The sequence below is a fragment of the Stenella coeruleoalba genome (genome assembly GCF_951394435.1).
Source record: "Stenella coeruleoalba genome assembly, chromosome: 2".
In the NCBI taxonomy this organism is placed as follows: Eukaryota; Metazoa; Chordata; class Mammalia; order Artiodactyla; family Delphinidae; genus Stenella; species Stenella coeruleoalba.
In genome coordinates, this window is record NC_137147.1 from 145,714,842 (window position 1) to 145,728,023 (window position 13,182).

The 13,182-nt window shown below is 40.6% G+C and overlaps 1 protein-coding gene across 5 annotated transcripts in view; it reads left to right on the top strand.

Annotated features, from left to right (window-relative positions):
* Window positions 1-13,182, top strand: part of RORA (RAR related orphan receptor A) — a 1,120,706-nt gene that overhangs the window by 279,397 nt on the left and 828,127 nt on the right. For 2 of the 5 annotated variants that reach the window (XM_079912654.1, XM_079912652.1), the window contains one exon: window positions 427-620. The exons of the other annotated variants lie outside the window; for them this stretch is intronic. The gene's annotated coding sequence lies outside the window, so the exon portion shown is untranslated. The remainder of the gene's footprint in view (window positions 1-426; window positions 621-13,182) is intronic. 5 annotated transcript variants of the gene reach the window in all.

Sequence of the window (13,182 nt, forward strand, 5' to 3'; positions counted from 1 at the left end):
GCCACCCTAAAGAATAGGAATTATTAGTCCCATTTGATAGGCGAAGAAAGGGGAATTGATTGACTCACAGCTGACATTCAGAGACTTGGTGTTTGGACACAGCTTTTTCAACCCTGTGCTCTTTCTATCTACATGATGATAATTGTGGATACATTGACCCCACCATTATAATTGGGATTTAATTAATACCAGTCAAATAGTACCAATCCTAAGGTAAGGTGCCCTCCTCTTTAATGCACACCCAGGATACACAGTCCATTCACCAAAATAAAGACTGTCTTGTTTAAACACTTTTGTAAATACAAATGGTGTCTCCTTAATTATAACTCCCTACTATCCCACTGGCCTTGGGGCTCTAAATCGATTTTATGGTTCTGCTCATTGCAATGAGGATTCATCTTACATTGAATGGTCCTTTTCCTTAAGGACAGTGACCAGTGGCTTCCTGGCGTCCACTCTACATGATTAACTTGGTAATATGTCACCTGCATCTTCCTGGGCTCAAAAGAATCGGCATTTCACATCAGGACCTTGATTTACTAACCATCAGCTCAGAAGTCTGTCATCAATGGGGATGATTTCTTACTCCCTCCCGACTGCACGACTTTGCCAAGGTTCTGGTGAGTCAAGGCCTGACCTTGAAGGCAAAAGGCATACTGTACCTCCCTCTTTAATTGGTTTAATTGTCTGCCTGTAAAGGTAGGCAGCAAGCTTTTCTGGTTTTTCTTGCAAATTTCCTACATGTTGGAGATGTGACTTCAAGACAACCTCATATGGGTATCTGAGGAATTTCTTCTTTATCGAGACTTTATTGTTAGGATCTTTGATTCAGCAGTCTTTTAGTTGGAAGGAACAGATTCGCTTGGTGCCTCTGGGAGGGAAAAAGAAGAGATGAAATGAAAAGATACATGTGTATGCTCACCCAGGAAAAGTTGAAGCAGTGGGTAGTAGCAAAGTCACAGACTGGGCTTTCTTTGGGGAGCAGCTCTTCCTATCTGTCAACTACACTTTCACGAGGACTCCTGCTCTGCTTTTATTTCTGCTGTGTTTAGTTGTGATTTCCTCATAACTTCATCCCACATCCTACATCATGGCTGACAGGTCCTCTACTCCATGGATATTCTTTTACACTCAGGCCTTACTAACTGGCAACAACCTCTCAGTCTCCACATGGCAAGATTCCTTAAACAGAAATCAGATTGGTCCAGTTTGTTTTTACTGGTCAGGCCTTGATTGCCTTCTAGTTGAGTGTCTACCCTGGTCCAGTCTGATCATGACTCCCTCATCTCCCTCTTTCAGTAGTGACCATGAGCGGGGTAGGTCCTCTGGGAGCCGTCATGGGCAGGACATGAACTTGTTAGTCCAGGCACATCATTGTCATTCCAGTCCTCTGATCCTTGGTTTAGTCAGGACAGAACAAGTATGCACAAAGTTGCGTCAGCTACAAGTAGCGCCTGTTAAACTCCCCCATCCCCAGTGACCTCAGGAGCACCCAAACACAGCAAAAAGGGTGAGTGGAAGAACAGACAGCAAACACCCCGTAAGGAAGTATATGGCCCTGGCCAAATCCCTGGGGCACTCCAGGCCCCTCTGTTTAGACCCTCCAGGTCTTGTGTCTTGCTGACTTCCTGCCTCTAGTTAATCCTAACCTGTGACTCCATAGACCCAGCCCCGAAATCTTAGTTCCCAGGTTCTGACCTATGATTCCTGATCTCTGATGCTTGTCCTCTTATCTAACTTGTTTTCCTTTTCATATCCTCATTTTGAAAATCCAGCTTGAGGATAATAGTATACTATAGTGTCTGCCTCAGTTATGGGCATCTAGCACAAGGATAGTTAGTGGAACGACACCCATAAAATAAACTGATTCTTTCCTCTAGAAATAATGTGATTGGGCCATTCACTTCATAGAATATCAAGTGGCCATCAACACCGAGAAAAAGCATATATGAAGAAAGATTCTAAAATAGAATGTTAAAAAGAATGTGGAACTGTTCTTACACTATGAATATTCTTATATAAAATATGAGATACAGGGATTAAGAGAGACGGAAAATTTTGAAAGAGAAAAGCTAGGGGTGTTCACTTTGCACTTTTTCTGAAAATTCTTCAGAGTTTGGGTTGCTATACTGCTTTTACATGTTGTTTAGAAGGGAGGTGGGGGTGGGATGAGAATGGTGTGAAACTACAGAACAAGTAATCAGAGGGAGAAGGCAGTTCTTTCTAATTAGCTGCCACAGTTGGACGTGCGAAGCCAGCCTGCTGCTCCCTCGCACTCCCTTGAAAACAGCAGAAATGTTTCAAGGTGCTTTGCCAAAAGTGATCAGTAAACTTTCTTTCAAGTCAGCTTGGTCAAAGTGATGATTAAACGATGGAGGATGCTGACCAGAAGTATGGAGATAGAGTGGGGTCCTAATGGAGTGAAGAGAATAGAGTCTGGGGATCAGATTGAAAGAACAGAAGCATTCTGGGCAGGAAGCACCAACAGCATGAAGCAGAATGGCCTTCCAGGGTGATGTGTTTGGAGGTAACTGAGACACCCAGAGAAGATCAGGTCTTCGTTGGTCTTCGGGAGTGCAAGGGACCCACGTCCCAAAGGCGGCCTGTATGTTAACCAAGATTCCGAGGCCCAGGCGACTAAGTGATAGGGGGCACTCAGGATGGGGAGGTCAGCCCTCTGGAGCTAATATTGTCCAGCTACCAGAGTTATAAAAGCAGAATCGCCCAGCCATGTGCAGCACCAGGGATGGTCGCCCCAGGCCTCATTACATCAGCCTCCCTACACTTCAGCTTTCCAGCAGGGCACCATGGCCTCGCGTGATCTGGCTGCCCTGCTCTGAGCAGCAGTTAACACAGGGAGAATGTGTTTGTTTGTGTGCTGCATACTAAACTGGTCTCTATCATGTATAACTGACGTTAGACTTCCCAAATAAGCTGCTCTTCTATTGATGACTGTCATGTATCTGAATCCCAAGAAGCATGTCTGTATCAACGTGGACTTCAGGTAGAAGATTCTAGGCCTTGACTGTAACCCCTTTGCAGCTTGACAGGAGATAGACAGTGGCTCTCTGGATGAGGATCTTAGTAAATCTGAGTTCTATTACCCCATAGATGCCAAAGAAGTAAGGATGAAAAGTAAGGTGGTAGGGTAGCCAGAATGTTGAACTAAGAGTCCAGGAGCTGTATTCTCTCAGCAGCTCTGCAACTCACATGTTGTGTACCTCTGGCAAATCATTCAGCCTTTCAGGATCTGAGTTCCTCTTCTATCCTATGGGAATAGAACTATTTCAGATTTGTTTTAAGTTATGTTAATAATTACTGGATTCAGTTCTATTCCTTTAAACCTGTCAACCCAAGGTTTCCTACCCAGAACCCAATAATAATTAATCCCTGAGAGTTTCTTATATGAATTACAGTCCATATCCTGAACTGTTTCATCCTGTCCAGCCTTGCTTCCTAGCTGCTCACACCTCAGGCCTTCTCGGCTTCTGCATCTCATTTCTCATCAGTGTTGAGATGAGCCTCTTGGGGAAGAAGCCTCTGATTCCAGTCTGCCCCTTCTCCAGACACTCTCCGTTTGGACCTGGCATTCTTTGAGACCCTCCCCATGACAGCCTGACTCACTGGACCCTCCCTGGCACCATTTTCACTGCATTTCACCCTGGATCCAACAGTGAGAACTACATAATCATTATTTAGTGCTCTGTGATTTTTTTGAGAGTCCTGCCCTTAATCAGAAAGCATGTTGGTATAAGACAGGAGCTGGGCCTTGCTTCTTCCCCTTTTGCTGTTTAAGAAATATTCTATTTAATATTTCACATAATTGTCCTGACTTGGGGACTGACTGTATTTTAAAAACAAAAAATCCTGAACGAACCTGAAAACACTCTGTTGTAAAGTTCATTACATATAAAAAGTAAGCCCTAAGAGACATGAAAATGTATCCCATAAACAAAAGAAGAATTTTAGGGACAGCCCGTTTGGAAAATGCTGTACCATGCATAAAAGCATATTAACGGCTCTGAGAAATACTATATTAAAGAAACCTATTTAAATTTGCCTAATCCACTATTTGTCACATTAATCTGACCAAGAATCCTTTGTTCATGAACATCTATTCGTATATATCACAGCATTGGAGCTACGCAGGACATTTAGGGAAACACCCATTTAGAAAATTGAGACAACTTTAATGTTCCCTATCTATCTATTTATCTGTCTGTCTATCTATCTATTGCTGTCTTTCTCTTTTCTCCTATCATCATCATGGTTGTTATCATTTAATAAACCTCCAGTTGTCTGAAGGTTATAATATTAGTGATCAGAAAAAAGGCTGATGCAGTGCTACACAAATACTGTGTTATACATTGAGAATGGCTTGTGATGATACATTGAATGTGTCGCTTAGAAATAACTTAATAGTTACCTGCAGGCATCAAGTCCTAGATATGTGAAGTGTATTAGACACTCTGGGGAAATAATCAAAGAAAAAAAAGAGAAGACTTTAAGAGGCTTATAATCAAGTTGGAAGAAATAACTATCATGTTACATACAAAATAATTTGAAAATAACTCTGAAGAAACCTATTACTGCCCAAAAAATAGTAAAATAAAGTCTATAGAGCTATCTAAGAAAATAATGGTCAAAGGAAAATGGAATTGATATCAGAAGTAACTGGAATTGGATAATCAGAGAGCAATAGAATTCTGGAGGCTGGAAAACATTTGGGCAAGGCATAAAGAAGTTAGCAGACCTGGGAAAACTAATTCTAAACTCGCAGAGGAAATTGGCAAGATTCCATTTTATTTCACAGAATCTGCAAAAGACTCAGGAGTTGATCCAGTCAGTTACCTCAGGAGGTGCAGGGTTGGGGTACAGGTTGGGTATATGGAGAGATTTAAATTAAGGATGCTGGGTTGGAAGTCTAGGGAGCATTTAGATCTCCAGATCCCCTTCACTTCTCCTAACAGCCCAGGAAATGCCCTTCCTTTACCCCCAATAAAAGGATAAAACAGAGTCTGTGGTTTGGGGGAAGTCGGCACAGTTGAGGATGGGTGTACTGGAGCGAAATTGCAGCAATTAGCAAAACATAGACATATTAAATGGCAAGAGCGCCAGTTCTCCCACCCCTGCCCCAGTCTTTTTTTTTTTTTTTAACATCTTTATTGGAGTATAATTGCTTTACAATGTTGTGTTAGTTTCTGCTGTACAACAAAGTGAATCAGCTATATGTATACATATATCCCCATATCCCTTACCTCTTGAGCCTCCCTCCCACCCTCCCTATCCCACCCCTCTAGGTTGTCACAAAGCACCAAGCTGATCTCCCTGTGCTATGCAGCAGCTTCCCACTAGCTATCTATTTTACATTTGGTAGTGTATATATGTCAATGCCACTCTCTCACTTCGTCCCAGCCTCCCCTTCCCACGCTGTGTCCTCAAGTCTGTTCTCTACGTCTGCATCTTTATTCCTGCCCTGCCACTAGATTCATCAGTACTGTTTTTCTAGATTCCATATATATGTGTTAGCATATGGTATTTGTTTTTCTCTTTCTGACTGACTTCACTCTGTATGACAGACTCTAGGTCCATCCACCTCACTACAACTAACTCAATTTCATTCCTTTTTATGGCTAAGTAATATTCCATTGTATATATTGCCACATCTTCTTTATCCTTTCATCTGTCGATGGACACTTAGGTTGCTTGCATGTCCTGGCTATTGTAAATAGAGCTGCAATGAACATTGTGGTTCTTGAACTCTTTGAATTATGGTTTTCTCAGGGTATATGCCCAGTAGTGGGATTGCTGCCACAGTCTTTTGGGAAAATAATGGCAGGGAAGCCAGGCAGGTACGATCCAGACAGACCTCAGAAAGGGTCAGTTCTTGGGAATCTGAACTGCCTAAGAAGGAACATTGAAACAAAAAAGCACGGTGAAACAAAGATGTAAGCCATCTAGGGAAAGCCTCTAAAGCGGAAATTGAAGACCAAAGTAAACAGAAATAAGCAACTTGAAGGAAACAGAGATGAAATGGGAAGAAACTGGTAAAATATTATCATCAGTGTCCTAAGAGACAGATTAGAAGATACTTCAACCATGAAATAAGAACAGTGTACCAGGACTTCCCTGGTGGCACAGTGGTTAAGAATCCACCTGCCAATGCAGGGGACACAGGTTTGATCCCTGGTCAGGGAGCTAGGATCCCACATGCTGCAGAGCAACTAAGCCCGTGCGCCACAACTACTGAGCCTGCACTCTAGAGCCTGCGAGTCACAACTACTGAGGCTGTGTGCTGCAACGACGGAAGCCCGCACGCCTAGAGCCCGTGCTCCCTAACAAGAGAAACCACCACAATGGGAAACCCGTGCACCACAACGAAGAGTAGCCCCCGCTCGCTGCGACTAGAGAAAGCCTGCGGGCAGTGATGAAGACCCAAAGCAGCCAAAAATAAATAAATTAATTAAAAAAAAAAAAACAGTGTACTATAAAAAGAATCAAGGAAGGAAAATTCCTTGAAAGTTAGGAAAAAACAAAGAGGAGAGAAAAAGTAAGAAAATTAGACAGTCAGTTCAAGAAGTTCAACATCTAAAAGTTCTAGAAAAGAAGAACAGTAAAAACGCATGGAAAGAAACAATCAATAGAATACAAGAAAATTTCCCAGAGATAAAGAACCCAAGTTTCCCATTCAAGAAAGCTAAGTACCCAGAAAAGTAGATAGCAATAGACCCATACAAAGAAAATCATTCTGAAATTCTAGAACACTCAGCTTGAAGAGAAAAACATATAAAGTTCCAGGAGGAAGAAAACAGGTCACATAGGAAGAGCTATGAGGAATCAGAACGACTTAAGAGTTCTCAGAATTAACATTGGAAAGTGTTAGGCAATTGAGCAATACCTTCTTTCGAAATTCTAAAGGACTATTGTTTCCAGTCTAGAATTTCATAATAAGCCAAATTATCATTCAAGGAAGAGTATAATAGACATTTTCAGTGATGCAACATATCAAAATATTTACTCACCCCAAGACAATAGAAAACATGGGATACAGGAAACAGTAGATCCACCAAGAGGGAAGAATACGCAGGTGAAGGAAGATCCATGGATGACAATGGTCCACTCGGTGTAGAGAGCAGTCAGTCTACTTTGGAGCAGGGCAGAAGTCTCCCATAGGGACTTATTCAGAAGATAAAGCTGATAGAATACTGCATCTGAATGTCCTGAAAAGAGATTTAGACAATTGGTGAGCAGTTTAGTTTGGGATTTGAAGTAGTGCTAAAACATAGAAGCTAAGCAAAGAAACAAGTAAAAATATCATCATTATTTAAGCAAAACCAACAAGATGCGGGAAAGGAAAAGCTGTCTCAGTTTTGAATAGCACTTACATAGTCTTCATAACACTAATGTAGTCATATTTAACCAAAATTACCATATGACTCCATTAATAGGTGGAGAGATGGGAAGAGTACATTGTGTGTAGGAGCAGAGGAAGGAAAGAAAGACAAATTCTCAGCCCTTATAGTGAGAAATAAATACTTCTTACTAAAACTGAAAAATCATGAGGTAGCAATGCAAGCATATTTTCCATAAATCTTGAGGTAAATGTCAAAATGATCAGCTAAAAGTTTTTGCCCCTGGGGAGAGAAAAATGGTAAGTGTAGGGAGAGGTGCTGGGGGAAGGGAAGGTTCTTTTTTTTTGGTAGCAAACCTTAGAGAAACCATTTTACTCTTTAAAGTGTGTGCATTTATAACAAACTGTAAGAAAAAAAATGAGGGAAGGCTTTACAACTCATTTTATAAGGTTATAATAGCCTTGATATATATGAAAATGAATTTATAGACCAATCTGTTACAAGCATAGATACAGAAATCTCATATAAAATATTAACACATATAATTTAGCAACATTTAAAAATAATATGCCAAATCCAAATATATTTAATCCCAGAAATCAAAGAACAAAAAAGCATTTAAAAATCAATATAACACACTGAGTTAACAAATGAAAGGGGAAAACATGAGACCATTTAAATAGATTTAGGAAAATCATTTGATAAAATGTAATCTTTATTCAGGAAATAGACTCTAAGCAAACTAAATTGTAGAGACCATTTCTTTCATATGATAATAGGTATCTAAAATCTACATCATACATTATATTAAATGAAAACTTTAGAAGCAGTTCCATTAAATTGAGAAACATAACAAGAATACTCACTGTCACCACTTCTAAGATTCTAGCCGTTGCTTTAAGAAAAGAAAAAAAAAAGTCATGTCTTAGAAAAGAGAAATGTCTTTATTTATAGTGATTTTTTATAGGAAGTCCACCAAAACTTCCATAATTAATAAGAAATTAATAAGAAAACTCAGCATGATATCTGGATATCATTTTACTATTCAAAAGTCAATATTTTTAGGGGCTTCCCTGGTGGCACAGTGGTTGAGAGTCCGCCTGCCAATGCAGGGGACATGGGTGCGTGCCCCGGTCTGGGAAGATCCCACATGCCACGGAGTGGCTGGGCCCGTGAGCCATGGCTGCTGAGCCTGCGCGTCCGGAGCCTGTGCTCCACAACGGGAGAGGCCACAACAGGGAGAGGCCCGCGTACCGCAAAAAAAAAAAAGTCAATATTTTTATATATACCAAAAATAAACTCTCATAATGAACTGGAAATAAAATTTTCATTCACAATAGCAACAAATCTCTGAGATAATTAGTATGAAATCAACAAATATGTGTATTATAGCTCTGGAGAAAATTTCAAAGCTTTATTGAATCACATAAAAGATTGTCTGATGTGATAGAAATGGTATCATGTCCATCAACTGGGAAACTCAATATCACATATATGTCAGCTCTCACCCAATTTAATCTATAAATACAAAGAATGTCAGTTAAAATTCCAAGGAAGTTTTTAGAACTTGGCAAGTTGATCCTTAAGTTCATGAGGAAAAGAAAAATGTGTAAAGTAGCCAATACAATTTTGGAAAAAAGAACAAGATTGGAGTTGTTGGTGGTGCCTGCCCTATCAGATGCCGATGCCTTATAACACTATACTAAATGAGATAGTACATTATAGACATAAAGACAGAAAAATAGACCAATAAAGCAAATAGAAACAAAGCCATCAGAAGTGAAAATTGATATATAACAGAGATGGCATTGCAAATCAGGGGACAGAAATGGACTGTTAAAACAATAAGCGGAAATTCCCTGGTGGTCCAGTGGTTAGGACTCCAAGCTTTCACTGCCAAGGGCCCAGGTTCAACCCCTGGTTGGGGAATTAAGGTCACACAGCCGTGAGGCGCGGCCAAAAAAAAAAAAAGAAGAAGAAGAAAAAAGAAAAAAAAAGGAAAAAAAAAACCCTAATAGGATGTGGGGACAATTGGCTATCTATATGGAGAAAGATAAAATTGGAAATTTGAAACCCTATCTTATACCATACACATAGGTGGATTAAAGAATTGTGTGGAAAAAGTTTCATAAAGTATTCTTTATGAAAATGTAGAAGAACATATTATGATTTGGGGTAAGGAAGGATTCTATAAACAAGACACAAAATGTGATTATATAAAAATTTTAAAATTCTGTTCAACAATAGACACAGAAAAATGAAGAAAACAAAGCCCAGGTTGGGGGAAAGTATTTGCAATGCACATAACTTACAAAGGATTGATAGTCAAAACCAATAAAGAACTCTAGAAATAAAAAAACAAGCAAACCGATGGGGTAAAGGGCCAAAACTAAATAACAGTCCAGAAAAGAGGCACCTCAAATGAAAAATAAGCAAATGTAGCAACACTTATCCCTACTAACAATCCGAGGAAATGCAAAACAAGACAATCAGAGGCCAGTTCATACCAACCAGATTGGCAAATATTAAAAAGCCTGATGACATTAAATGTTAGCAAAATGTGGGGAAATGGAGGCTCTCAAGAACTGCTGGTAATGATGCAAATCAATACTGCCTCTTTAGTGGGTGATTTGAAAATATCTAGAAAAGTTGAAAATGTGTGTGCCTTACATATATTCCAGCTTTTCCACTTTTACTATGTACCCTAGAGAAATGTATACCAAGAGCCATGTATACCAAGAGCCATGCAGAAAAATGTACATCCTAGCATGGTTTGTAATAGCCAAAAACTGAGATATGATCTAAGCTAACAATGGCTGTTACCCTTTGGATAGAAACTTTAACGCCATGATGTATCTTATGTGGCTGCATTAAATATCTCCAATATAAGCAGCTCAGGGGTTTTACATTCAGCCATTTCAGGCCCAATGTCATGTGAGCTACACACACTCTAAAAAGAAAACCTTTCTATTCCATGTTGCAGCTTGGTGCCTGTTATCAAAGGGACAAAGCCATATCATCATTTAGAACAGAGCTCAGACACCTCAGTTGTGACAGGTTCAGAGCTCAAGTTTGCCAATTTAAGAGAATACAAATGTAATCTTTTTGGATATGAACAAAGACTGACAACTATGTTGATCAAATATTTATTTGCCAATTGTAAAAATGTCTTTTAATTTTGTACGTTTGCTCTTAGTGAGAGCCACAGGTTCTACAAGTGTAAATGTGGATGGAATGGATCGATATAAGCTAATTCCCTGATGATCAGTGGGCTCCTCTGAACAGTCCCTGGTGACACATTCTCCTTTGAACACTTAGTACTTTTGGCAAGAGGCACCACTTGGACCAGGCAGCTGTGCTTTCCAGAGCTCTGAACATCTGTCCAAATGGTGGCACAAAACCTGCCTGTCCCAAATTGACCTCATTACTCATTTATAAACATCCAAATAGATGATAGGGGAAAATCATCCTTGTGCTGCACGAGGGATGGCTCATTATACACTCCCCATCAGCTCCGCTGCTGGGTTGCATTGCTGGGGAGACCTGGAGAGCTTTTCAAAGGGCTTAACAAACACCACGTTACCACTTTGGATGCAGCATGGACATAACAAGCCTGGAAGAAAAGAATAGCCTTTGTCCCACCTATTCAGAGATGATTCATATATGTAATATGAACACATCGTCCAGAGCACTTGTTCTTTGATGCTTGTTTCCTGTTTCCTCTTTTAATGAGCAGCCCAGGTTTCCCTGTGTGCTGTGGGCTTTGTGAGCCCCTAAATGGTTTCTAGGGAGCTGCCAGTAGCATTAGCTGGTTTGGTAAAGCATTTGGACTCTTGCCCAGTTTCCACTTCACCTTCAGATGAGGAGGAACCCAGTTGAAAGCCTTGATCAGACTCTGTGCTTCCTGTAGTTTTTCTGAAAGCCCAAGGGCAGCCTGAGAAGGATGAAATGTTTCTGTTCAATTTTCAGATCAAATCCAAGTAACAGGAAATTAGTAATGCTGTTAAGCATGAGCTCCTTTTTTGTACAAAGCGTGCTTTATTTTAGAATTAATTTTTATTCCCTTTCAGATGAAGTCAATAGATCTGTTAACAAGTATTAAGCATCTATAGATTACCTAGCACAGGCCATTTACAATAAGCGGTCAATGGTATGGACAGCCTACATTTGAACCCTGCCTCTCTTATTTCCTAGCTGTGTGGTCTTGGGTGATTAACTGAATTTCTCTAAGCCTCAGTTTCCTCATCTGTAAAATGAAAATAATCCTAGTATCTGCCTTACAGGGTCCTTGCGGGGATTAAACGAGTTAACACATGCAAAGAGCTGGGAACAGTGTCAAGCACATGGCCAATATTCAATAAATGTTGGCTGCTGTGAAAACCTAGTGCTGTGCTATACATTTGGAGCTAAAAGAAATTATACAGCACTGCTGCTTCCCTCAAAGGTATTTAATTGAAAGAGACAAGTACTATCCATAAGAGATAATTTGTGCACAAAGCATTTTCTTTGTCAGCAGCATAGGCTGAGGTAAACTCCTAAGCAGAGAGATGCAGGCTGTTAGGAAAGAGGATTGCATCTGCTCTGCCGTTTCCACCATGTGGTGTTTAAAGAGTTAACAGAACCATGAGATCTGAGAGCAATGAAAACAAAAAGCAAGACTCACAGAGGAGACAGAACTTGACCTGGGCCTTGAACTTTCAGCAAAATGCACACAGGTAGAAGAGGGGTCTGATGCGGGAACATATGTATATGTATAGCTGATTCACTTTGTTATAAAGCAGAAACTAACACACCATTGTAAAGCAATTATATGCCAATAAAGAAGTTAAAAAAAAAAAAGAGGGGTCTGGTGAGGCCATTTTAGAAGGAAGAACTACGTGAGAGAAGAAACAGATGGAGTAAATCTGGCATGTGAGGAGATGATGAGGCAACCTTAAAAATGGGATTTGGGCACCTGTCACTCTTTGCAGCACCAGTTCTGAACTGTGCACCTGCAATGACTTTCTTCATTGCTTTTCCAACCAAATACTCCTGTTACTTTCCATGCTATCTCTTCCCCGCTTTATCTTCTTTCCTTTACCCAACAGGCCAGATGTTTCTGACTCGTGATTACAATTGAAATCTTCCCCTAGCTGAACAGCCTCTGGACATTCTTGTAAAAATCTCTCCCGCCTCAACATGGTCCCTGGTATCCATTCCCCAGGATGGTGCTCTTGTCAGAGTTGAATGTACAGGAAAAAGACACATTAGTCATTGATATTCATTGTCAGCTGCTTTATGAAGACACTTTTTTTTTTACTTTTATTTTTTAATAAATTTATTTTATTTATTTTTGGCTGTATTGGGTCTTCGTTGCTGCGTGCGGGCTTTCTCTAGTTGTGGTGAGCAGGGGCTACTCTTCATTGTGGTGCACGGGCTTCTCATTGCGGTGCCTTCTCTTGTTGCAGAGCACAGGCTGTAGGCACGCAGGCTTCATTAGTTGTGGCTTGCAGGCTCTAGAGCACAGGCTCAGTAGTTGTGGCGCAGCATGTGGGATCTTCCCTGACCAAGGATCAAACCCGTGTTCCTCGCATCACTTTGTAGTGATTTTCAGTAGAATTGCAATCTTGAGCCCTGTCACCCTCACCAATAGTAAGCCCTCCAAGTAACAGGGGCATTGGACCTGGTCTCTAGCTGAGCAAGGTGGACTATATTCCAAGGACTTGCTCATCCCGGAGCCTGTTCCTTCCAGGTTAGTCTGTAGCTTCCAAGCTCCAGGGTTGTGCTTTATACGAAGAGGTGATGGGGAGAGGGGAAACTTTCTCAGTGGGGAGATTTCCCATCTGAAGCC